The 22,739-nt window shown below is 43.6% G+C and overlaps 1 protein-coding gene and 1 long non-coding RNA gene across 4 annotated transcripts in view; both read right to left on the reverse strand.

Annotated features, from left to right (window-relative positions):
* Positions 1 to 3,408, reverse strand: part of F13A1 (coagulation factor XIII A chain) — a 63,423-nt gene extending 60,015 nt beyond the window's left edge. For 2 of the 3 annotated variants that reach the window (XM_055800040.1, XM_055800038.1), the window contains exon 1: positions 676 to 847. The gene's annotated coding sequence lies outside the window, so the exon portion shown is untranslated. Of the gene's footprint in view, positions 1 to 675; positions 848 to 1,639; positions 1,807 to 2,271 lie in introns of those variants that run through there. The other variant, XM_055800039.1, reaches the window with a different exon arrangement.
* A 409-nt stretch (positions 3,409 to 3,817) lies between these two features.
* LOC129784143 (uncharacterized) lies at positions 3,818 to 22,590 on the reverse strand. The gene is made up of 4 exons (XR_008746573.1): positions 22,524 to 22,590; positions 8,322 to 10,332; positions 5,809 to 7,224; positions 3,818 to 4,007 (listed from the first exon to the last, which is right to left on the reverse strand). It is a non-coding gene; the product is annotated as an uncharacterized LOC129784143 (long non-coding RNA).
* Positions 22,591 to 22,739: the final 149 nt, after the last annotated feature.

The following is a 22,739-nucleotide window of genomic DNA, read 5'->3' on the forward strand; positions in this document are numbered from 1 at the left end:
ACCCCAAATAGTACAGCCTGCAACAGTCTGTGGATGATTACTGGAAAACTGTCTTTTTGTCCTTATGCACACAAACACCCAATATCTAAAGAGCTAACTCCTGCACCCAGAGAATCCACTTTTGAGAGAAAAAGAGTAATAAGGGAGGGGGGCGGGGGGGAAGAAAAGAAAAAGAGGAAAGAGAAGAAAAAAGAAAAGAAAAGAAAAGAAAAGAAGAGAAAAGAAAAGAAGAAAAAAGAAAAGAAAAAGAAAAGAAAAAGAAAAGAAAAAAGAGAAAAGAAAAGAAAAGAAAAGAAAAGAAAAGAAAAGAAAAGAAAAGAAAAGAAAAGAAAAGAAAAGAAAAGAAAAGAAAAGAAAAGAAAAGAAAAGAAAAGAAAAAAGAAAAAAAGAAAAGAAAAAAACACTTATTCACTTATTTCTCTCCCACTAAAAACCATAAGGGAAATCTCAGATGTAGGCTGATCAGAGACTTCTCTTGGAGCTAGTCAAAACTGCTTTCACATCTGTTTCACTGTAAGCATGTAGGAATGAAAAAGCCATACCATCCTTCTAAGAAAATATTCATGGCTGAGAACACAACTTCATCCCCAAGCTCTTGAAAACAGCAATTCAAAATGCAGCAAATACTTAATAGTAATAAGCTCTTAAAGGAAGAAATTTAGTTAGCAAGGGTACCTTTTTTCAGATAGTCTTTTTTTAATTTATTTTCCTTCTCCCTTGCAGAATTTCTGAAGTGCAATAGAAGCCTGGAAAAAGTTGGGGGCTTTTAAGCAACCTCTGTATATCCTCCTCCCTCCTGTCGCAATAGGACAGTGCTGAAAGGGTTGCCAAGCCCTCCCCACACCACCTCCGAGGATCTGCCACCACTGTTGGCATGTCTTTGCTTACTCCCTCCCTCTCCCTGCGTGTCTTACCCCAACCCTGCTCACCAGCAGCATTTCAGGGTGCCTGGGCTAAGGAAACAGCTTGGGCACCCAAGTTTCAGTTCTTAGTGAGAAAGGCGTATGAAGTGGGACTCTGGATGAGATTTTCTGAGGGACACAGCCCAGAAGTCATGTTCTCCATGTTGCCTGTCTTTAATGGTATTTCTACCTCAGAGTGCTTGCGATGCAGCTTCAGGTGCTAGTTTTCTGAGGCACACACAGTGACGCTTCTCCTGCCTGGTGCCTCACAGCAGTCCTGTCAGGGGACTGTGGGGCACATGGAGAGCTCATCGGTGGCAAAGTGAAGATGACCTTTTTCTTGAGACCCTGTGCAGTCGGGAGAGTGAAGGTATTTTGCACCAAACAGTCATGTTTGGAGCAAATGACCTTCAGCTCTTTCCCATGATAAAATGTGCATCACATAACAACCAGGGTCTGGGGCAGTAGTTGGTGGAAGCATTTTAGCTCCATGTCAACTTTGTTCAGTTCCATCAAGCTCTACAATAACTGGGGACTGTGTGATACCTCCTCTGTCAGACACAGCTGACAAATGGAGTTACACAGAGAAAAAGCAGTGTACAGGGAAGAATTCAGGCCCACCATCCTGCCAGGCACTGCTGTTTGGCAGCAGAGGGACAAGTCATTTATTAAGAACATGCATGGGCAATGGAGAGCCCCTCTTACACACGTGGGACCCACCATGAGCATTTACTTGCCTCAGTTGCAGGGTAGATGAAGAAACAAGGAGACAGTGAAGAGGACTCCACTCTCTTTCAGCCAGCTATATCTTCCAGGCCCATAGCATCATTGAAGCCTCAAACCTCTGCTGACTTAACACCACTGAAATCAAGCCAGGAGGCAGAAAAGGAATCAGGTCACGTTCCTGTAATGGGAAGCAGCAAGTAAACCATCTGGAAGACAGGACCCCCATCCTAGCTCCCTGGTGATTTCCCAGCCACAGCGAGGTATCTCCACATCAGCCAGGACACCTGCACAGCGTGGGGCAGAGATGCTAGCTGGGGGCCTGGGAGCAGCATGGCTGTACCAGCACGGCACTGTAGCTGGGCTAATGAACCTGCTAGGGCTGACTGCCAAGGCACAGCACCAGGCTGCAGCGGTTTAGGAGGCAGCCTCACTATCCACACACATTGCACCACGTTGTCTCATAGCCAAAGGGCTCGAGCTCTCTCCCACCTCCCCCCGTAGGTTGTTAGGCATGTGGCATGGGAAGCCACCTAGCCGAGGGATTCCCCTTCCCCTGCCCTGCTCCTCCAGGAGCACAAGCACCCTGCGGGGACAGATCTGCTCCCATCACTAGCATCCTGAGCTGTGACTTCCATTGACTCACTTTTACACAGATGGGCCCTGCGGTAACCATCTGGAGGGCAAGCAGCACCCCTGGCACCCAAGAACACAACGAGCTTTCTGAGGGAGGAGGCTGGTTGCTGATTTCCTGTTGTTGGGGTTTTTTTCCCCCCCATTCCACCCTGATTTCTACATGGCGTAGTGTGCTTTGTGCCTCTCACTCCACTTCCAGCCAGCACTTCAAATCCCAAAAATGCAGCTGCTGCGACGACGTTACAAAAACTGATATAAATATTGCCTCGGTTCCATGCCTGCTGGAGGCCTGCAACACAAATAAGAAACGCCGTCTCCCGAGGAAGTCATGTGCTTCCCCAAGTGGCTGCGGTGCTGTCAGAGCCGGGAGGAAAACTTTCCGTCAGAGCATGGAAGGGAGCAAGCGGATGCAGCCGAACAGATCCCACTGCAGCCATTGCGCTTAAACAGCCAGCAGTTGCAGATGTCTCCCCGTGCCCGCGTACATCTCTCCGGGGCTTTTTGCAGAAGCCGACGATCACATGGAAAGCAGGGAGGCCAAAATTTTTGGCGGTAGCGGCAGGAATGGGGCTTTGCATACAGGGAGAGTAATGTTCCGCAGGCTGTAATTTATTTATTTTGTGGGGAGTGATGTAAATTCATGCTTATGACAGCTCCAGATGGCAGGTATTTTCTCATTATCTTGACTTCTTAGCATTTGCTCTCCCTTGCCTATTAGACTGCACTGGCCTTAATTTAACTTCCATGGTTTCAAACTACAGACGTCAAGGCTGATGCAGGAGGGGGCACGGAGAACACGAAGTCCTGGTTTTCCTGTAGGGCGTTATATTTAATGAATGATGCACTGGGATGACCGGTGAAAGAGCATTCTTCCTGAAGCTGCTTCTGCACTGCACCCTGTGGGGAACCACCAGCCCGCGCCCATTTCTCAGAGGCAGCCTTCAAGATGCTCGTGGCCTTTGTCAGAGACCTTTGCAGTCACGGGCACCCTTCCCACTGCATCGGACTTTGGATGACGGACAGCCCTGCTTCCTGATCCCCACAGAAACGCTCTTCAATGGCTGCAAAGCTTGCACCATAAAGGGTTATCTGAAACACGGTTTCCTTGCATTGCCAGAGCCAGTGTCTCTGTTCCAAGTCCTCCTATGCCAGACAAGAGTTTGTGGGGAAAAAAATATCCTGCAAAACACAAGAGTCAGTAAAGCTTTACAGCCAGAGGAAAGGGCATGCCAAGATCTGTCACAAGCAAACTGATCAACCAGGTGCTCACATAAACGGGTTGCTGTGCTGTGTGCCAGCAGCTAGATGGGAGGGATGTTTTGCCTACCACTACTGTAGTTACACCAAGCACTCAGCAGCAGCAGCTGAGCATTGTAAAGCTCTGCAACAGGGTGACTTCTTTTCTTCCTTTTTTAAAATATTACCCTCATGCCATTTGCAGGCTAGATGGGTGTTCAGATGCACTGGGACATTATACTACTGCATGTACATAAGTGTACCTGCAAGGACTCATCCTCACTCCCCATAAACCAGACTCTTTCAACCCTGATCTTCCACATATAATAATACTACAACATTACCTCTCTCTTGCCTTCTTAGAGCTTCACTCGGGAACTTGAACCCTTTCTTAGATGATCAAGTCTGTCTTCTTCCTTTCTCTGCATCAGTACTTGTCTCCCAGATGTTCATGTTCCTCTTCCTACAGTGCCCTGCCTCACCAAGGCTCCAGGCAGAGTAGAGCAGATTCTAGCAGAATAAAAAGTGTTATTTTTAAACAAAAGTAAATTTCAGAAATGTTCATTTGGTAGTTTAGTTTGCGTATTTTGCTTTAGTTTTTTTTAAAACCGGATCCAGTTAATGTATTTGTCTGTGCGTAACAGCTCTAGCTACCATACACAGAGGAATATATTTTGAGTTAATGCTGAAAATTCAGAAGGCCCAACTCTGAAACATGGCATGCGTACATGTCTGTATGTGTGAAAGAGGGGCAGAGGCAGAGAGAGATAAAATGGCAGCTCTTCAGATGGTGGAACATTTGGAGAAGGGGATATAGGCCAGTTTTCAAAATATATAATATATTGTTGCAAATGTTTCTGTTGCAAAAAGAAAAAACCCCATATATATATATATATATATATATTCATACACACATTCTGCTAGGAAAATGTGGCTTAGGAAATTTAACTCTTCTCTGGAAAATTGTTGTTGCAAACAGCAAGTCTAAATTCAAATTCCAGATCTGTATAAGCACCTACATCTGAGCTGGCCATCTCATCTTAGGCTCCCTTTATCCTCCGCACAGATCTAGTCTAGGCAGTGATTCATCTCCTCCTACAGCAGACATGTAAATAGGTCAGATGAATCATGGCCTAAAAGTGCCTGTTCCCTGTGTTGACTGCAAAGGGAGCTTGGGGTGATGGGTCCTACCATATGTGTCTACACTGCCGATGTCTACAGTAAGGCGAGATGAATCTAGCCTAGGCACAGAAAAAGAAAAGGATTTTATTTTGGTTTTGAGGCCTGGCTTTCAAGTGCTAAATTATCCTTTACTTTTATGGAACACACTGCTGCAAATCATTATCAGTGATACACAGCATACAGTTCAATACACTTCTTTTCTCTTAGAATATGTGGCTGCCACTGCCAATTATGTAATAAGTCTCAGATTACAGTACATACAAGCTCATGAGTTCAGGCTTGGGAAAACACATGCATCTTTTTGTACTCATCTGTGAAGGCGTTTTGCTTCCTGAGACAGAAATATAACTGTACATGTAGTAAGTGCAGCAAAACAAGAAAATCATCATATTGTCTGTTATAAACATACAATCCAGGTCCTCAATCCTACTCTTACCAATATCTGAATCCAAAACATTCAGTTGGTTGGGTACTAAGGGGTGCCCTAGTTTCTTACAGAAAGAGTAAGAGAGAAGCCAAGCCAGGGCAAAGGGGTCTTTCATAAGAGACAATATTCACAGGCTCCAGCCAAGTCTACTGGTCTATGTTTTGCGGGAGCTGAGGCCTTAAAGGATGAAAGAACACCTCTCAAAAATGCTATTCGGCAACTTCTGTGCTGTGGCCAGCTGACCGACACAAAGGCTGTGGACCTTAGGTTTTAGTTTCAACCCCAAAAGAAAAGGACAGGACATCAAAGCAAAGCCATAACTACACAGAGGCTTAAGCAGGAAAAAACATTTTATATAAAACATTTATCTGAATAAATTTCACCACGTGCCATATGTTTAGGCCAAAGAAAGAAACTTTTCTAAAGCAACCACTTTGGTACCACTTTATCTTCTTAACACCAGATACCCAAAGAGAAGCTCTTGGCCGAGGGATCAGCCCTACTTGGGCCATCAGGCAATGAGGCTGAGAAGAGGAACTGTAACTTGAAAAGCAGGGGAAACACGATTTGTATGATCCCCTTTCAGAGACTATTGACAGATACCTGCTCCCTTTTGAACAGCCTTTGTATCTAGCAACAAGAAAAGCAAGTAAGATATTCAGTCTGGTAAGACTTCGTCTATTATTCTTGCTATATACTCACAGAACTGCTTGAATTTTTCCCAATGCATCAGTCTCCTTATAGTGAATGCCGATTCCACCACACTGAAACATTTTCAAGAACATGACAATTGATTATAGCAAAACAGTCAGTAAGAAGTTACCAAAACATGCTCGGCTTTGATTCAGTCATTTCAACTTTTAAGGTTGCAGCCAGGCTGCAGTCTCTAGGTACTGGGATGTCTATAGCAGGACAGGTTTGGAGAGCTCAGGGAAGGGAACAAGATCAGCCTGAGTTTGAGCAGCTGCCGCTCAGCCCTGCACCCAGACTGGCTGCTGAAGAGCTGCAGCCCTCAACTCCAGAGGCAATTCCTTGTCACGTACAGCATCAGATGCAAAGGACGGTCATCCACTTCTGCTGTGCTCAAACTACCATGGCTTCTGGACAGCACGGAGTCATCCTGGAGACATCCAGGCCAGAATGGCTAAGCCAAGGAAGACCCAATCCACCTCCAAGCACAAGCACAGGGTCTGTTCCCTGTGTCCCTGAAGCGTTAGTGTCAAAGACCTGGTACAAGACACTTGAGCTGTCCCTACACAAAGCCATTTGGGATGAGCAGGGTTTAGTGCATCCAGCTCTACATCACACACAGATGAATATCCTTGTTTTAGTGCTAAGCTGGACAACAGTGTTCACACGGAGCATTGCACCTCAGCCAAGAAGCTAGATCAGACCAGGGCTCTTCCTGCATCCAGGGGGTGGTAATACACAGCCCAGGCAATCCCAGCATGCTTAGTTGACAGTTGGTTCTAATTAATTTAGTAACATATGTGGACATGCAATGTTTCAATCTTAATGTCACTAAGCGTTTCAATATTACTGACACACAGTGTTTCAAGTACGTTCAATTACGAGATTTCTGGAACTAAAGATTTCCTAAATTTCATTTCAGTGTAAAACTTCCTGTTCCAGTTAAGAACAAAAATACATTTTAAAATGCCCAAATGTCTTGTAGAACAGCTTTTCCTCTTAATACAAACACAGATGTAGTGTGTAGGCCCATACACAACAAAACACTTAAGCACGTCTTAACTTCAGTCATGTAAGTAATTCCATCTTTAGGCATATGCCTAAATCCTGTAATGGGCTCAGCTCAACCAAATCAAGGCTGTACAATATCTGTTTGTACAGAAATACTGAAGCTGCCTGTTGATGTTGCATTTCTGCAACACGATGTTGCAGTTTAACAAGTCTCTAGTGCAACTGCTTCTTGACTCGTTTCAAAGGTGGTTGCCAAAGCAGGCTGTTGATCCATCTTTCTGTCCCAAGATTGACCTTATCTTTGTGCAAATGAGCTGAGTAATTGCTTATTTAAGGAAGTGTGCAACATTTTGAGAAGTAGGTTCAAATGTGGATTGTAAAACTTCACAACTGGTTGGGTTGTTGATGGTGGATATTCTGGAGGGAGAAAGGAAATTGAAAGGATGAATCATTATCCAGATGAAGTTCAAAAGCAATTTAAAAGTCATTTCATAATCACAGATGTGTGCCAAATATACCCATCCAGCACAAGCTGCAGGCTTTACTTTTTGTGAAGTCTGCAAGTTCTTTCCTTTGCTATTCCCACTATACCCTTTTGCAGCGTGGTTCAAAAAGGGAGAACGTAAGAAGAAATTAATGCTTTCTAAATGCTCCATATACCTGTCTTTTTCTATAATACTGCACTGCATCCACAAAACTGTCAATGTGCACAGCGGAATACAAATACTTTTCCCTTTGTACTCATAGGGAGCCCATGGCTGGAGTAAAGATAAGTCAGATCAGCTGAGAGATGCTGCATCAGGAGGGCAACTCCAGCACGCACCCACAGCAAGGTCCCTGGCTGCTCAGCTAATGTCAAACCCCGACATTACGAAGGATAGGCATGCACAGTATTTCTCTCATGTCCAGAAGCTGTGTAAATCCTGTCAAAGCTGTACAAAGTCCAAGGTAATAACTGCAGTCAACAGGTGCCCTCTCCATTTGAGTCTTATCCATCCTCTCCTGCAATTCCACTTCTGGTTGTGTGCCTCTAACAGACCAACCACTACAAAGTTTTAGGCTTGAACCTGCAAAAAGGCATGCCAGGACAAAGCTCTGCAGGCAGGTGTCTTCTTGACTCCTTGATCTCTCTCTGGCCCATCTCTCTCTCAGCTATAATCGCCACAAACTTTTGCAGCTATCAGAGGAATGGTATGATTTTTCACTCTTTTGCTTTCGAGCTATTTTCTTCAACAGCCTTACACCACTTTTGATTTCCTTTCAAAGCATCAATGGTTGGTTGCTGGGGGCGCATTTACTATTTCACTAACAGATTGGAAACTCATCCAGAAAACAGCAGTGCAAGCAAAATGGGAATTGATCTATCTTTTATATTAAAGGATCATTTTCTCAGAAAGGCCCTCAGAATTCTTAATCTTCAGACTTGTAAAAAATTATAGTTTGTTCAACTCATACAGAAAGATGGGGCTTACTGGCTGTGACTCAGATGTTTCCACCCAAGTGCCCTTGCTTACCTGGGATTCCTCCTGAAAGTTTGTAGTCCCTGTAACTTGGATAATTCTTTGGAGATGTGCATGAAAATGGGGTACAAGCAGCATGTTAGAAAACAATAAGAAAAGTTATGGTAACGTTAGGTTGAAGAAGTGGCCAATGTATTTTCAAGAAAGAGCATAAACATGCTTCAAAGGCATCCACTGTACTACACAGACGGAAATGTCATTCAAAGTCCTGTCTCTTACAATGGTCCATGTCACCATCTTGCAGTCTGGTTTCCCACCTCTTGCTTGCAAGTCAGCTAATCAATGAACAGAAAAAATATCACAGCACCATGAAGAGTAGTTAAGGCTAATGAGAAGCAAGTAAGCTGAATAAATGGCTTTTGAGCAACCAATAAGCTGAGTTTGTTTGCATTATACCAAAATAAACTTTAATCAAGAATATACGCATTCATAAAAGGCAAAGGTGATTTGTGGACCACTGAAAGAAAAAGTTGGGGCAAGAAGGCAAATTGCAATGACCTACTTGTTCAACTTTTCCCATAGGTAGGGCCACTGTCTGACTAATACTGCCATTCCATACCTGCTGACTGTTGGTGCTCAAATGTTGGATCTATAGGTCTCTGACACTACTGTTGCCAACATTTGCTATTGCATTCAACGGTAAATATAACTTTTGCGTCTGTTACTTGAAATACCAGTAGTACCTTTTTAAGAAACGTGGCTCAAAAGTAAAAAGATGATTTGTGGGCATTAAACCCGGCAAATCCTTGGAATGTCTTGGGAGGCCGTTGTTGCAGGTCATCTAATGAATACCACCTTGAGGTTGTGTTTATTCTCACAAAAACCACAACCTTTCATGAAGGAAACTGAAACACACATGCAGAGCTTCAGGGATAGCGCAAATTATGATTTAAACTCACTGTAGCCATCTTTTAGAATGAACTCCCATCAGAACTCTTCATCTTCTTCACAGCTCTGAAGGCTGAAAACGTTACACCTTTTCAAGACTTTAACCATGCCAAAAAAAGAAGTGCTATCTCACTGTAATAATGTTGTCTTAATTATGTACAATACTTAGCACTAGTTTTACACCAGATGAGTCATAGTAGAAGCTTGTACTTTGCTGTTTGACTAAATCCCACAGCACTTAGAAGTCCCTGCAGCGAATGCTTGCCAGCTTGTGCTCAACTCTTCTCCCAGACCATGTCTGCTGCATCCTTCGGGGAAGGCTGGTTTGAAGGGTGCTGCAACAGGATGAGCAAACACTGTGGTTGGCAGTAGGGGCTTGAAGTCAGTAAGAACATGCCAAAGAAATGTCTCGAGAACTGCTCAGGTGTTTGTGCTTCTCCAGTCATGTCCATTTTAATTAACTGGGATGCTAGAAATAAATGATAGAGCTGGGTTTCATTCCTTTCTTTTTAAAGGCACCTTATCTTCTGAGCAGAAAGGTGGTCATTTTTTGTCATCTTGCATTCTTTGTTGTAACAATTAAGACAATGCCAAAGAAGCAACTGAAACACTTGTAGTCATTTATGGACTCCCTGTTTATTTGCCTTACACCATCTAATCTTTTACTAATAAACAAAATCCTACAGAAGCAAATAGCTACAATTTTATGGAGAATTTTTACTACTGTGCTCTCCAATGAGATAGCATACTCCACTGGGCACCTCTTCCTTTGTGCAGATTTCTTCTCACTCCTATGTTTCGGAGCTTGTTGAGTTCAGTGAAATCCCTGGTAAGCACTGGACCTTCCTCCAGATCCCTCCATGTGCTCCTCTCTTGGAGAAAACTGGCCATTCTCAAATCAGTTGCTACCTTGACAATTCAGCTCTCTTATCTGAAACACGTGAATAATACCGCTTTCAAGCTTTCATAAATGGTGTTGGAAAACACTGTCAGAAAGATCTTTTCGAAGGTATTTATGAAGTTCAAGAGCAGATGGACTTGCAGCAGAGTATACTGCATTTTTCATTCACAGTCAGCAGGAGAGGTAGGCTCCAGCCTCAGGTTCTTCTTCTTATGTCTGGAAGACCACATAGGAAATTTAAAGCTGGACACGGTGAAAAATTGTTCCTATCTTCCTCCCCTTCTCTGCCCAACAGATATGGAGAGTGCCTAAGTTCCTGGCTATCACAGGTCACTGGGAGGCAGTGCTGAAGACTCCATGTGAATGACAAATATTCTGTTCATGAAACAACCCCATAATGAATGTCTTGCTATGGCACCTTTCAAGAGACTCTTGATTAATTGAAAGAAGTAAAATACTTCAGGTTGAAATAACAGCTGGTTATGATGCTTACCAGTATCAGCTGGTAGTGGAGAGACATACACTTCATCAGGAAGCTTTCACTCCTACATGTTATTTAAATAGAAGCTGGTTTTTGCAAACTTAGTACCTATAAACTGAAGTTTATTACATTTGGCTAGTAGGGTCTTTCTAGTTAACAGTGTTTTTCAAGGTGCAATACCTGTCTCAGCAAAAGCTTTACCCAGAAGAAACCACGAGGAGTGTGGTGCACAGGGGTGCATCCGAGTGAAAGGACAAACAAATCATTCTTCTCACGAAATCATTTCATTTCCATTTTAGCCAGGAATGCACTAAATAATGCATCAGTCCTCAGCTGCTCAAAAGGTCACCTTTTGGTCTACAAGCAGCTGCAGCAGCTGTGTTCCCCGGAGACCCCGCTGCGAGCACAGAACAAAGCACAAGAGCTGACAACAAGCTCAGGGGATGCAGGTATGGGACAAGCTTCTGGAGGCCTCCCAGCAGCTCCAGTTGGGAATCACTGCCAAATGTCCTTTCTCTCGTTTTTTACTTCAACCCCAAATAACCTCCTTTCCCCTCCCCTCCCTAAGTAAATTAGTCATACGTAAAATACGAGAAAATAAACGGCCAACTCAGATTTTGACAGCAAGCAGGGACAAGTATCCATGGAGATCAGGGACCTCCTATTCATCATTGATTTCCCATCACATTTGACAGGAAGGTACAACAAAGAGAATAAAATAGCCCCCCAGGAAGGCACGCTGTGAGGCCGAGTTCAGCTTAGAGGCTTCTGAGTGTCTTATTCCCAAACTGTAACGCAAGCAAGCTGATTCTGCAACAAAAGTGTGCAGAAGAAGCATCTGACCCACAGCTGGTCTAGATACATCCCCGATACTTGGGACTTTCATCCAATAGATCTGAATGAAGGAAATTGGTGGCTTCTTAGACATTATCTCATTATCAGGAGCCCAGGTACAAGTTTTGCAGCTAGAAATCTGTTCAGCTTTCTAGACCAGGTTCTGGTTACAATATACGGAGTTTAGTTTGTGGGGAGTGAGTTTGAAGGACAAGGAAAATCAGCATGGATTATCATCTAGTTCAGAATCTGTCCTCCTAACAGGTAGGTTGGGGCAGTACAGAGGAGATATCCTGACCAGACCTGGCTTTGATGGGATGGTGGATGAAGCAATGTGTTGTTCTTGTAGGATTTCCTCAGTGATGTTTTCAACTGACCTAATCCTGTTCCATTTCCTGAACATCTACATCAAAATTGCCAACGACCAGAGTAGCTTTTGTTTCAAATTAAATCAAACAAGCAAGGAGAGACATAACAACTGCACAAGAGAAAAACAAGCATGTAACTCACTCTAAGGGCCATCTTGCATTGATGCATAGCAATCCCTCCTAGACTACAGCCTGGGGAACACTTTATTTTTAAAGGTCCAGCACACACTAACAGAATCATAGTAGACATTCATCTAACCATACACACCACTCATATCTTTCCTTACCCAGAAAAACAAACGAACCTTAAAAAGAGATAGGAAAAAAGCCTTAATGCACAAGCACTATATTAAATATAATGCAAAAAAAAAATCTAGCATATATGTATGCCTTAGCCCATCCAGATGTGCTTTTATCTTGTCTACTCACTCACACATCAAGATTGCAGTAGACCTCCATGGAACTCCCCTGAGCTCTGGGTTTCCTGTCCCTGTTCCTGCTTGATGTAGGATTCATTAACTCCAGCTGCCACTGTTAGCTTTTCCCCACTGCAATTGTTCAGTGCACTACCAGCCAGCACAAAAGCCTGCCCAAAAGCACATGCCATGTGGCAAAGCTCTGTAGTTTAGCAGGCTGCCAGCCTTGGAGCCACAGTGGGCATAGCAAGGTGGCAAATATCAAAGGACAGAAGAGAAAGCAAAGGGTGGATGGGCCCATAGGGTTGTTATGAATTGGCAGGCAAAATTTTAAGTTTACCCTTTAAAAAATGAAAAGCAGAATACCATTTTTGCCATAAACTGCTCTTTACAACAAGCTGGAGGTAATGGCAATGAAAGCCGGAGAGGCTCTGCAGCTGTGATCAAACTGAAACCTCCTGCTTGCTCATGTACCCCTCTGCCACTGGCACCTGAGGGCTCTGAACAGCATGTACTGCAAGTCAGGAGAAAGCTCCAAACGCTTCTGACAGCAGCCACCTTAACCATTCTCCAGCCATGTTACCATCAGGTGTGGGTGATTACTGGGATGCAGTCTGCATCACCAATACAGTGCATGCTGGACCCACCACTCCGCAGATACTCCAGATAGGGCCAGGATACCACTGGCATTACTTAGCTCATCTAGCCGAGTCCAAGTCTACACTGGCTTACATAAAAGAACAGAAAGAAAAGCAAGTCTGTTATCAGTAGGATTAAACTTGTTTAGCAGGAGCACACACCTCCTTTGCAAAACATCTGTGAGCCTGGAAAGTATAAAGATGCAGACTGATCACACACCATTTATTTAAAATGCATAATCCCAGAAAAACTGAGGGATGTTTCTAGCTAGAAATCCAAGCCAGAAAATGATGGCAGCCTGCTGGCCAGCCAACAATCCAGGGTTTAGTACTGGACCAACAAAACGCTAAACAAGCACTCTTCCTAATGGCAAGAGAAGCAGGAATGGGAACACATTGCCTTTGCACTCCAAGCTTAACCTTGTCTTCCTGTGCTCGAAAGCCACGTGGTTTTGGGCATCCCTAACAATATTCTGGACTCTTTGATGCATCCTGAATTTGTCAAATATCTTGAAAACATCACCACTGTTCTAAGACATGTTCTTTCTTTGGGCTGCCTCTAGAAGCCAGCCTCCCTTCACTGACCATACGGGCAGCCTGGTAAGAGATTTCCAGTGCAGCCTCCTGCACAAGGTGCTTAAAGTTAAGCAGTAACAATATTGCCCCTGGCCCCAACCCTTCCACCCCTGTTCTTCCCTCCCTGGTTAACAAGACGATTTTCTTTGGCAAAGCAAACCACACAGCACACGTAAAAACAACTGCCAGGCTGGAGTAATAGCGTGTCCGTGCTCCCAAATGGGGGTGAGAAAACTAGCCACTTTACAGCATCACACTGAAGCAAGACCCTGAGAGCACCCATATCCTCCATCCCACCTCCAGGCCACCACAGGCAGGAGAGCCCAGCCCAGCAGCTGGACCAGACTCCCCCAGCACTGCAGCGAGCACCATACCATGCATGGTACCTGCTGACCAATTAAAGTACAACTATGGTAATTTTTTTTCTCTTGAGCATATTTTCAGAGCTGTCCCCTTTGACATACGTATTTAACAGGCTGCAATCCGGTTAACACATGTGCGCACACACACTGATTGCATACAGCTTTCCTTACAGTTCTGATAATGCGGATAATTTATTCAGGTTGGCAAAGTTTGGGTATTTTTCCATTTCTCTTGCAGAAGGGGAGCAATGTGATTGTTGCTGTGGTGATTCTTCCCTTAATATTTTTTGCCATGATCTGGCTTAAAGTCATGACTGGCTCTGGAAAGTGTCATTTTCTTAAGGCGCTATATTAAAACATTGCTGAATAGCCTTTTAATTTTTTGCACTGAACGTTATATATATCTATTCCTTGAAATTCACGTTTACAAATGAAAACATGTGGATACTTCTTTATCATAAACAGGGCGGGTTTTGGCCTTTATTTTGCAATCCCTGCTCTTCTCCATCCCCTTGGGATAAATCTGCACTGTTCGAACCTCTGCTCACCTGGGTTACGTTTCCAGGAGGATACATACTTCCTCAGAAACATCAATACTGACATTAAGAGTAGTTGCATGTGTAATCCCCCAGACATGGGGTTTAAAAGAAGCTACCTCCTTCCCTGTTAGCGAAGTTAATGACTGCTCTGCAGAAGGGGACCAAGGCAATTTCATTTTTTCCCTTCATTCATGAGGTTGCAGAGCCAGCGTTCCTTTCTCTGCTGAGAGGACAGCAAATGTCAGCTCCCTACCTTCATTTATGCCTTGATCAATGGAGCTGCTGGCAGAGAAAAAGTGTTGTGCACAGTAAGAAAAGAAGTACAAACCTCCTACTGATGGAAACGGCTGATGGCAAGTTATTCCCATTTCTAGTTTGGGCTGCATACATTATCTTTGCATGGCTCTACCAAAGTAAAGGTGCTAGCACCAGCCCCCCAGACCTATAGCTCTGCCATTGCATCCTGCACTTGTCCCCTTCACTCTGAATAGCAAAGCTGAGTGTCCTGGGAATGGCTGTGTTTTTAAAGTTGCAAAACTACTTTCGTTAGGCTGCTTTCCCATAACCTGCTTCAGGTTGAGTTCTCCCATGGGATTAATCACAGAAAAGCATACCATGCAGTATAGGTGGAAATAAACTCAATTGGGCCAATGGAAGGCTGTCCTTTCATTTCGTCGTGATTTTCTGAAAATTGTTGTTCAAGATGAAATTTTGTTTGTCTAGTTTAAAGTCTAGGATTAATCATTCAGGAAAGTTGACGATTCTGTTTCTCCATTTTGTATCTCCTATGGGTGCTTTCCAGCATTTTAAACAATTTCCAGATTATTGTTCTTTGAGGTGGGAACGAACAAGGGGTTTGTTTATTTTCCATTCAGGCAAATCAAAGATGACATTCCAAAAGGTTTTATAATTTCCATCATTGCAACCAAATGTGTTTGGTGTATCCGAATAAACCAGATTCAGATAGTTCTTGAGATGCACTAACTTTTCTTTTACAATGGGATTGCAAGTATAGGTGATATGAAACCATATATTTTCTTCATTTAAATAAGAAAATCTCCTAGAATCATAAGCAGAGAAACTGCTTAACAAATGTGTATGTATTTATTTACACACAGACGCATTTACTATGAATTGCGTTACCCATGATGACACAATACCACAGCCTGAATGTGCCTATGTCTTTTGTTTCTCATTGCTTCTCTAGAAATATCAAGATCTTTAGGATTTCATCTGCAGGTTCTCAGTAAGCACTAGAAACTCATTTTCTTCTAAAAAAGCAATCAACCCTCCATGGTCTTGCCACGCCCTGGATAGATGCTGGTAGGTTCAGCAGCCTGTTGATGCAGCAAACTGCATCAGAGGTACCAAAACTCCAACCCGTGCTGCACTGGTGGAATTAGAGCATGGCTTCCTACCATCCTTCCAATCCTTTCCCAGTGTCAACAGCCTGGTGAGGGAACTTGGACCTTGCCTTCCCACTGATCCCTAGAGGTAATGCATCGGACACGAACGACACAAGCATGTGGATAAACTGCACCCTAGGATGACATTTTGGGGACTACCTGGATCCTGCGCAGTGGCTGAACAGGGTCTCTGTGTTTGTGCTCACCCACACGATGCCAGCAGGCCCCCCACCGCTGCAGCCAGCACGTCACTGTGTCACGCCAGTTCCCTCCCCAGACCATGCAGGGCACAATCCAGCTCGTGACCCTAACCGTGCACTGGTGTAGGGAGGGCAGGATGTGACAGCTAGTTTGCTTTCACCTTGGCCCTTTCCATGCCCTGTCCCACACCGAGATGCCACCACTACCAGAGTAATCTGCAGGCATGCATTTATGTGTATCATATACGTGTGTATTCTTGCCCACATGATGCCTTAGAAATGACAGGATTCTGCAAAGAAAGGAAGAGAAAGCCCTGGGAGCTGGGAAAAAGCATGCAGGGTCAGCTGAACCTCTTTTCTGGGTCATTTTAAAAGAGTCAGATTTCACCCCACAGACCCACTGTACTTTAAACACAGTTCAGTTTGTAAGAAAGACAAAACCAAAGCAAAGCAGACTCTGCTGGATGGAGCCCAGCCTGCCTAGAGCTGCTTTGACACCTCTCATTAGCTATAAATGCTAGGTCTCTCTTCCTGTGCTCAGCCAAAAGTGCTGGATTTTGGCTCACTTCCCCTCAGCGTGCACCAAGCCTGACCTTACTGCAGCTTCATGGAACCGGACTGAACCTTCAAAGTCTTGCTCTGCTGCACTTGGTTCCATTTCCATGCAAACTCTCTGCATTAAAGGCAACCTTCCAACACATACTCCAAGCAATTAGAAGATTTCCTACCTGCTGTAAGGCAGCCTTATTGCGAGTGTATATCATAACATAGCTTTTTATGTGTTCTTCCACACCCGAATTGCTGCTTTTGTTGCAGGGGGCTGAGCTACAGCCCCTGTGGGAGCTATGAACGGTGCATTTGCAAGCAGAATGTAGGTTTCTGTGCTATTTCTGAAGCTCTGCAATTCACTTCCTGCCTCGCATGTGGACTGGGGTTTTGCTTAGATGCAAAGCTCAGATTGAGCTGTCAGTCACAATATACTTCTCTTTTTTCCCATTTTAGAAAACGGATTTATATCTGTAAAGGATGCACTCAGCTCAAAACCCTGTAGCCTTAACTACATTGGCTCGGGAGCAAAATATCAGAGAGATGAAGGTATGTGACAGAATTAAGCCCGTGCTGTAAAGCAAGCCTAAGTTATGTCCAAATCCCAGCCTTGCTGAAGTACAAACAGTGGTCTCCATTGGCTGGACTGGACTTGGAATCAAATCCCCACAGAGCTTGGTAAGAAGTTGTGCGGGTAGAAACAAGCTGAAATTTTTAACAGTGTATTTCCCAGCAACTTCAGTGATTCCTGCTGACAGTTTAGTTTTAAGGACCAAATTCTCAGACAGTAACTCATGACCCAATTCTGAAGTCAAGACTACAGTTCACAGATAATTTTCCCCCTACATCCCTCAGCAATTCTGGAGATAAAGGATGCTAAAAAGAAGGCCATAGTAAGCACAAAAGAGACAAAAATACCCACTTGGTGAGATATTTAAACCAGAGAAACTCAAGTTAGTAATAAATACAGATTTTCAGCAGCAGTTTTTGCAAACCCATAGAGGGGAGCTTAGCGGCTCCTGAGGCAAGGCAGCTAAGAAGTTGGAGAGTCTTCACTAGTTTCTGCCTTACCACACACCACCTGCTCACCTCCACCCCATGTGAAATGGAGGCAGAAGGTAACTCACAGTTAAAACCAGGCTGAATGCCTTCAGTTCTGACTGCGTTCCTCCCTCCTTCCCCACTACCAAAAGGTATTATGATGTTTACATATCTTTAGTCAAATTAGTATCATAACAGACAAGAGAGCAAGCTCAGTTTTGAAAAGGGGGTGGGGTGGGGGAAGCAGCAAGACCAGGATATTTACTGTCTCACCTTTCTCCAGAGCTGAATTTTGAATTACCTTTGTGGCTTGGCTAATTAGCCTACACACTGATATTTTTAAATTATGAATAATTTTTTCCAGTTCCTTAGAACACAGGCTTAATTCTAGTAATCACAGCGGCTCATTGCTATAGCTTGTTAATGCTTATTTAATCTTTAAGGCCCCAACTTCAAGCCTCCATCTCCGGATACCTTTAAGGAGGAGTAAGACACACATCTGTCAGGGATGATGTTGATATAATTCCAGTTGCCTTCAGAAGGAAAGACAGTGTAATGATCTCTCAGTGTCCTCTTCAGGGCTAATTTTCCATGACAGAGTTCAATCATAACACATCCTAATTGCACTATTTCAAAAGAAAGTTACCCCACCCTGCTTCTTTTTTGTTTGTGTTTTAATAAATCCTTTCTCTGCAGTGTAGTTTGGCCATAACAAAGGCAGGAAGCTTACCTTTGGGAAAAAAACTTTCAGGTGACAGATAGGGAACCATCAGCTCTGTCTTCCTATTGTACCACCTGTTGTACAGGACACAAAACTGGGATATTCGATACGGGGAGGACTAAAACTGAGTCTGTCACCAGGGTTTCACAGCTGCAGGCTCTGGGTCTCTCCATCAGCAGACTGCTTGGCAGGACAGGTTTGATCTGGGCTGGATCTGGGCAGAAGACTGCATTTCTATCAAGTTAGTTGTAGTACCTGACATACAGGTAATACCTGCTCTGGCACAAAATGTGTCATTGCCATTTCCAGCCTTAGGCAATCTTTGGACATTTGAACCATACCTGGACACACGTGAATGACACCTATGGCACCAGTGCTCTGCACCGCGTGGCCACTGTGTCCATAAAACACTCCTGTGAACCTTTCTGTTGGCTTGGCTTTGCTGTCAGAGTCTGGTCTAAGAAGAAATGAGTGCTTTGGCCCCCTGACATTTTTGACAGACTTTTTGGGACAGGTCCTATAGCAATTATGAAGCAGTTCACAACCCACATGTGCATATTTTTAAAGTATAAAATGTTCCAGAAATTCCTGGTGTATTTTCCACAACTTCTACCTTCTGTGCTGCTTTCCTTCTTTTTCTCTTATTTCCATTCTCTCACCACTTCAGCAAAGATCAAAAGTCATTATATTGTTCTGTTTGATGGATCAAATCCCTGTAGACTAATCTCTGCAATGACATACAGATCTGCAGACATATTTTTCTGTTACAAAACTTACAAAACATTCAAATATTGTTCTGTATATTATAATAGTTTTTCCATTTTTTATTGCCTCCAGAATGAAGTTTTACATTTTTCATTTGAAAACAAAGATTTATTTTATGCCTGAGATGTAAATTAGCAGTGGGCAAAGCAATTCCAAAAAGAGAAAAGGAGAAGGGCTGAACGTTTCACCTCCCATCAGAAAATAATGCACCCAAAGTGACCTACAGAGGATGCACGTCCTGAGCTGAGATCCCCCACACCTTCCCACCACTCAGTCCTTGGTGCAGACCCAAACCTACCCACCCACGTAACACTCCAGTTCAAGTGCTCTGGCCCTGGAGAGACTTTGGAGACCAGCATAGAAGCTTTAAACCTCCCATCATTAAACTGATCCTTCCCCTTTGCTTCATTGCCAAAAACATCTGACAGGACTCCAGTGGCACTCTTCTACAGATGCTGTTTCCTGAGCAGGAATGTGCAATGTGGCAAGCCACAGTAGCAGGCAACTGAAGCCCTTTAAACACCTGTGTTTGTCCTCAGAAAGGAGTATGGGGATGAGGGGGCAAGGAGAGACGATGATGTTTGGCAATGAGAGGACTTCCAAGAGTTTTGACAAACACACAGTGGTTTGTAGCCTGCTGGCCAGCACTAGGAGAAAAGGGCAGTAGACTAAGGAAGGAGCTCCCCCGGCCATGGAGGAGAAAAAGCACTGGGTTATCAAACACACGTGGATGTCAGGGAACCATCTGGACCTCTTTCTGCAGTTTGCAGCTTATGTCCAAGTATTTAGTGGAATGCTGCTCCCCATGGGTGCAAATGTTTGCTCATCCTCACAGGGAAAACAGTAACATACGATTAGAAGTATGTTTTGTAATAGTGTATTGTTTACAAACACACTGGCTGGGAAAGCATGAAAGTTGGTTCTGGTTTTAGGTGATTTTGGTTTGTATTTTAGCTCTTTAAAATTAACCATAGTAAACCTGACTGCATCTGAAAGCCAGATATAACAAATTCAAAACCTTAATGTCTGTCTCTAAAAGAAAAGTAATCCTCTGATTTCAGTTCTTTCCTGTAAAATCCTCTGACTGCAATTACCTCTGACTCCTTCAATAAAAAGAAGGGTCTGATCCCCCACCACTGCCTGTATGCAGTCCAAGGGACAGTACTGAAGACTATGGCATTTCTCCAAATGTGTATGACCGGCAACAATCTGGTGGGCTGACTTCAGGGAGAGTTTTCCTAGTGGTACATCTATGCCGTAACCTGCCAGGGCAACAGCAAATCTCCCTACACCCTTTTGGTACAGCACACCCATTACACAGCCCCAGACGGACAGTGATAGTACTGTGTTAAAACTACGTATTCCAGAAAAGGCATCAGAGATAGGAAAGGGGTAGTGGCGAATAACAATTTCCATCATCTTATCCTCTGGCAGAAGCACTGAGCTTTCCTTACCCAAGGAGGGGACCCTCAACCAACACGTTGCTGCCCTCCCAGAAAGGTGTCCTCTGGAGCAGAGCATGGCACGACCTAGCCCATGTCCAACTCTCCTGCCACCCTCTGCCAGCAAAGTGCTGTAAATGGTAAGGTCTTTTTGTGCTTTGCACCCAGTCTCCCCTGCAAAGGCTCCAAGCTGTTTATAAGCATAATTTCATCAGGTGTTTGTCCATTTAGGCTAGGAAAACACGGCATAGTCCCTCAAGGAGTTCAGTTTGGATCTGATGACATATATCAATCATACTGCACTAGTACATAGTCCTCATAGTCTTTCATAAGACCCTTGGCATTGCCAGAACATTGCCTGGTTTACACTAAACCAACATCTCTTCACTCCTTTCTCAGGTACCACATCATTCTTCTATTTTAAAATACCCTGTGAATTGTCTGGATAGGGTTTTCATGCAAGCATATGCTCTTATCTATTGGCTTTGTTCCAGCCTTAGGTGTTAGGTTTTTCTTAGCCTAGCATTGGTCGTGCTACAGAAAGACCTTGCGTATCCCACCCTAAAGGCTGCAGTATTTCAATGTTGTTTGAAGTCATTCTATCTGTAATGCCATTCATCCAGGAATCTGATTAAGGGTACCAGCATATATATATAATTTTTCAAACTGTGTACCAGTTAGGAAAAACCAAACTGGTACATGGGAAGTGGTGGTGTTGGGAATTGGATTTGTAATGTCTAGAGAACCAACAAGTGGACTGGTAATGTGAGGTACCTACAGATTCAGATGCTAACTTCTCATGAGATGGCGTACTTTCACTGAATGCTGGAAATCGAACCTGCTTATAGAAGAGCTCCTAGTTTTATTGTAGCCTGACCAAACAGAAACTTTTCCCAAACAAGGGGTTACTAGATTTGTCAAAGATGTAAAGGAAACCTGCATTATCCTAGAAGCTGCAATGGATAATCCAACGGTGAGTTCCAGCCTAACACCTAGTGAAGAATCTGGCCTATGCTATAAAGACAAGAGTAGTCTGGTCAGACTATGGATGCTATGCTATGGGCCCACAGCAGGCACTGCCATTTAACAGCGCAATCCTGGGAACCGCAGTTACACTCTCTGCCTTGGGATGTCTGTGTAGGTTGGCTCTTGATTCCTTCTAAGCATTAAAAAAAAAAAAAGAGGATCTCAATTACAACCCTCTACTATGAAAAAAACCCAAATTTAATCAAATACATTTGCAGTAAGATGCAGTAAGACTTGTTTCGATCAGGAACAGACTACAGTATGGTTTGGCTGCAAATAAAACCTAACTGCTTTTAACAGCATCCTGCAAAGCTGCTAAGGACCTGTACACAGACAGCAGGATCAATAGAAGCTAAACTTGCATTTCATAGCTGGAATCAGAGCCACTTCATACTGACAAAATAATAAAACAGCAAAAGAACAATGAGACACTCTGGCACATATGTACATTTTCTAAAACCACACATAATGAAGGCTTTAGCAATGCAGAACTCAGCCTCCCAGCTCAAAGTTTTATTGGCCATTACTTTGCTGGATTTGGAGTAACGGCTCTGAACGCAGTAAAAGACATTCATTTTTCACAATGTTTTCCCACATAACTGACAAATTTATTATTGTTATAAAAAAAGGACACAATTTTGAAACCCTCAGAGTGCCTGACTTGTAATGGTGCCAAATATGTTTCTCTTTTCATTAACATTCAGGGATTACTATGCCCAAACCACCCTCCTCTACTTTTTCCACTTACATAGATGCAGCTGATGTTGGATCACTAGCCACCTCTGTTCTGGTCCAAGGTAATAGCTTAGGACCAGAGTAATCAGATATACTGAGAGGCTGTTTCTAAATTAGAATGGAAACTACTAGGCGTCCCCAACATAGCCTCTCAGTAGCCAATTTCAATATGATGTGAACTCTCTGAAAACCTTGTGGCTATCCCACCTCCCTGGTTGAGAGTTACAGACACTTCTTCAATTTGTACAATGGTTGCAAAAGTATATATGTTCAGAAATAGAAAAAATTATCAAGAAATTCACAAGTGTTACCTGGATCTCTGGAATGCATGTATTCTTCAACATGCTTTGCACATCTTCCGTCTCCACAGAAAGAAAGTGAATGAAATGGCACCAGGTGGTAACTTTCTGAAGAGGTCACAGGCAAAAAAAAAATGGACAGAAATTAACAGGGCATTAAGGTATTTGGCTAGTCAAATTTTGCTTCTCGCAGGGAGAAGTACTGTCCTCTTTCCATATTGCAACCCT

The sequence above is a fragment of the Falco peregrinus genome, chromosome 3, assembly GCF_023634155.1.
Source record: "Falco peregrinus isolate bFalPer1 chromosome 3, bFalPer1.pri, whole genome shotgun sequence".
Taxonomy (NCBI): Eukaryota; Metazoa; Chordata; class Aves; order Falconiformes; family Falconidae; genus Falco; species Falco peregrinus.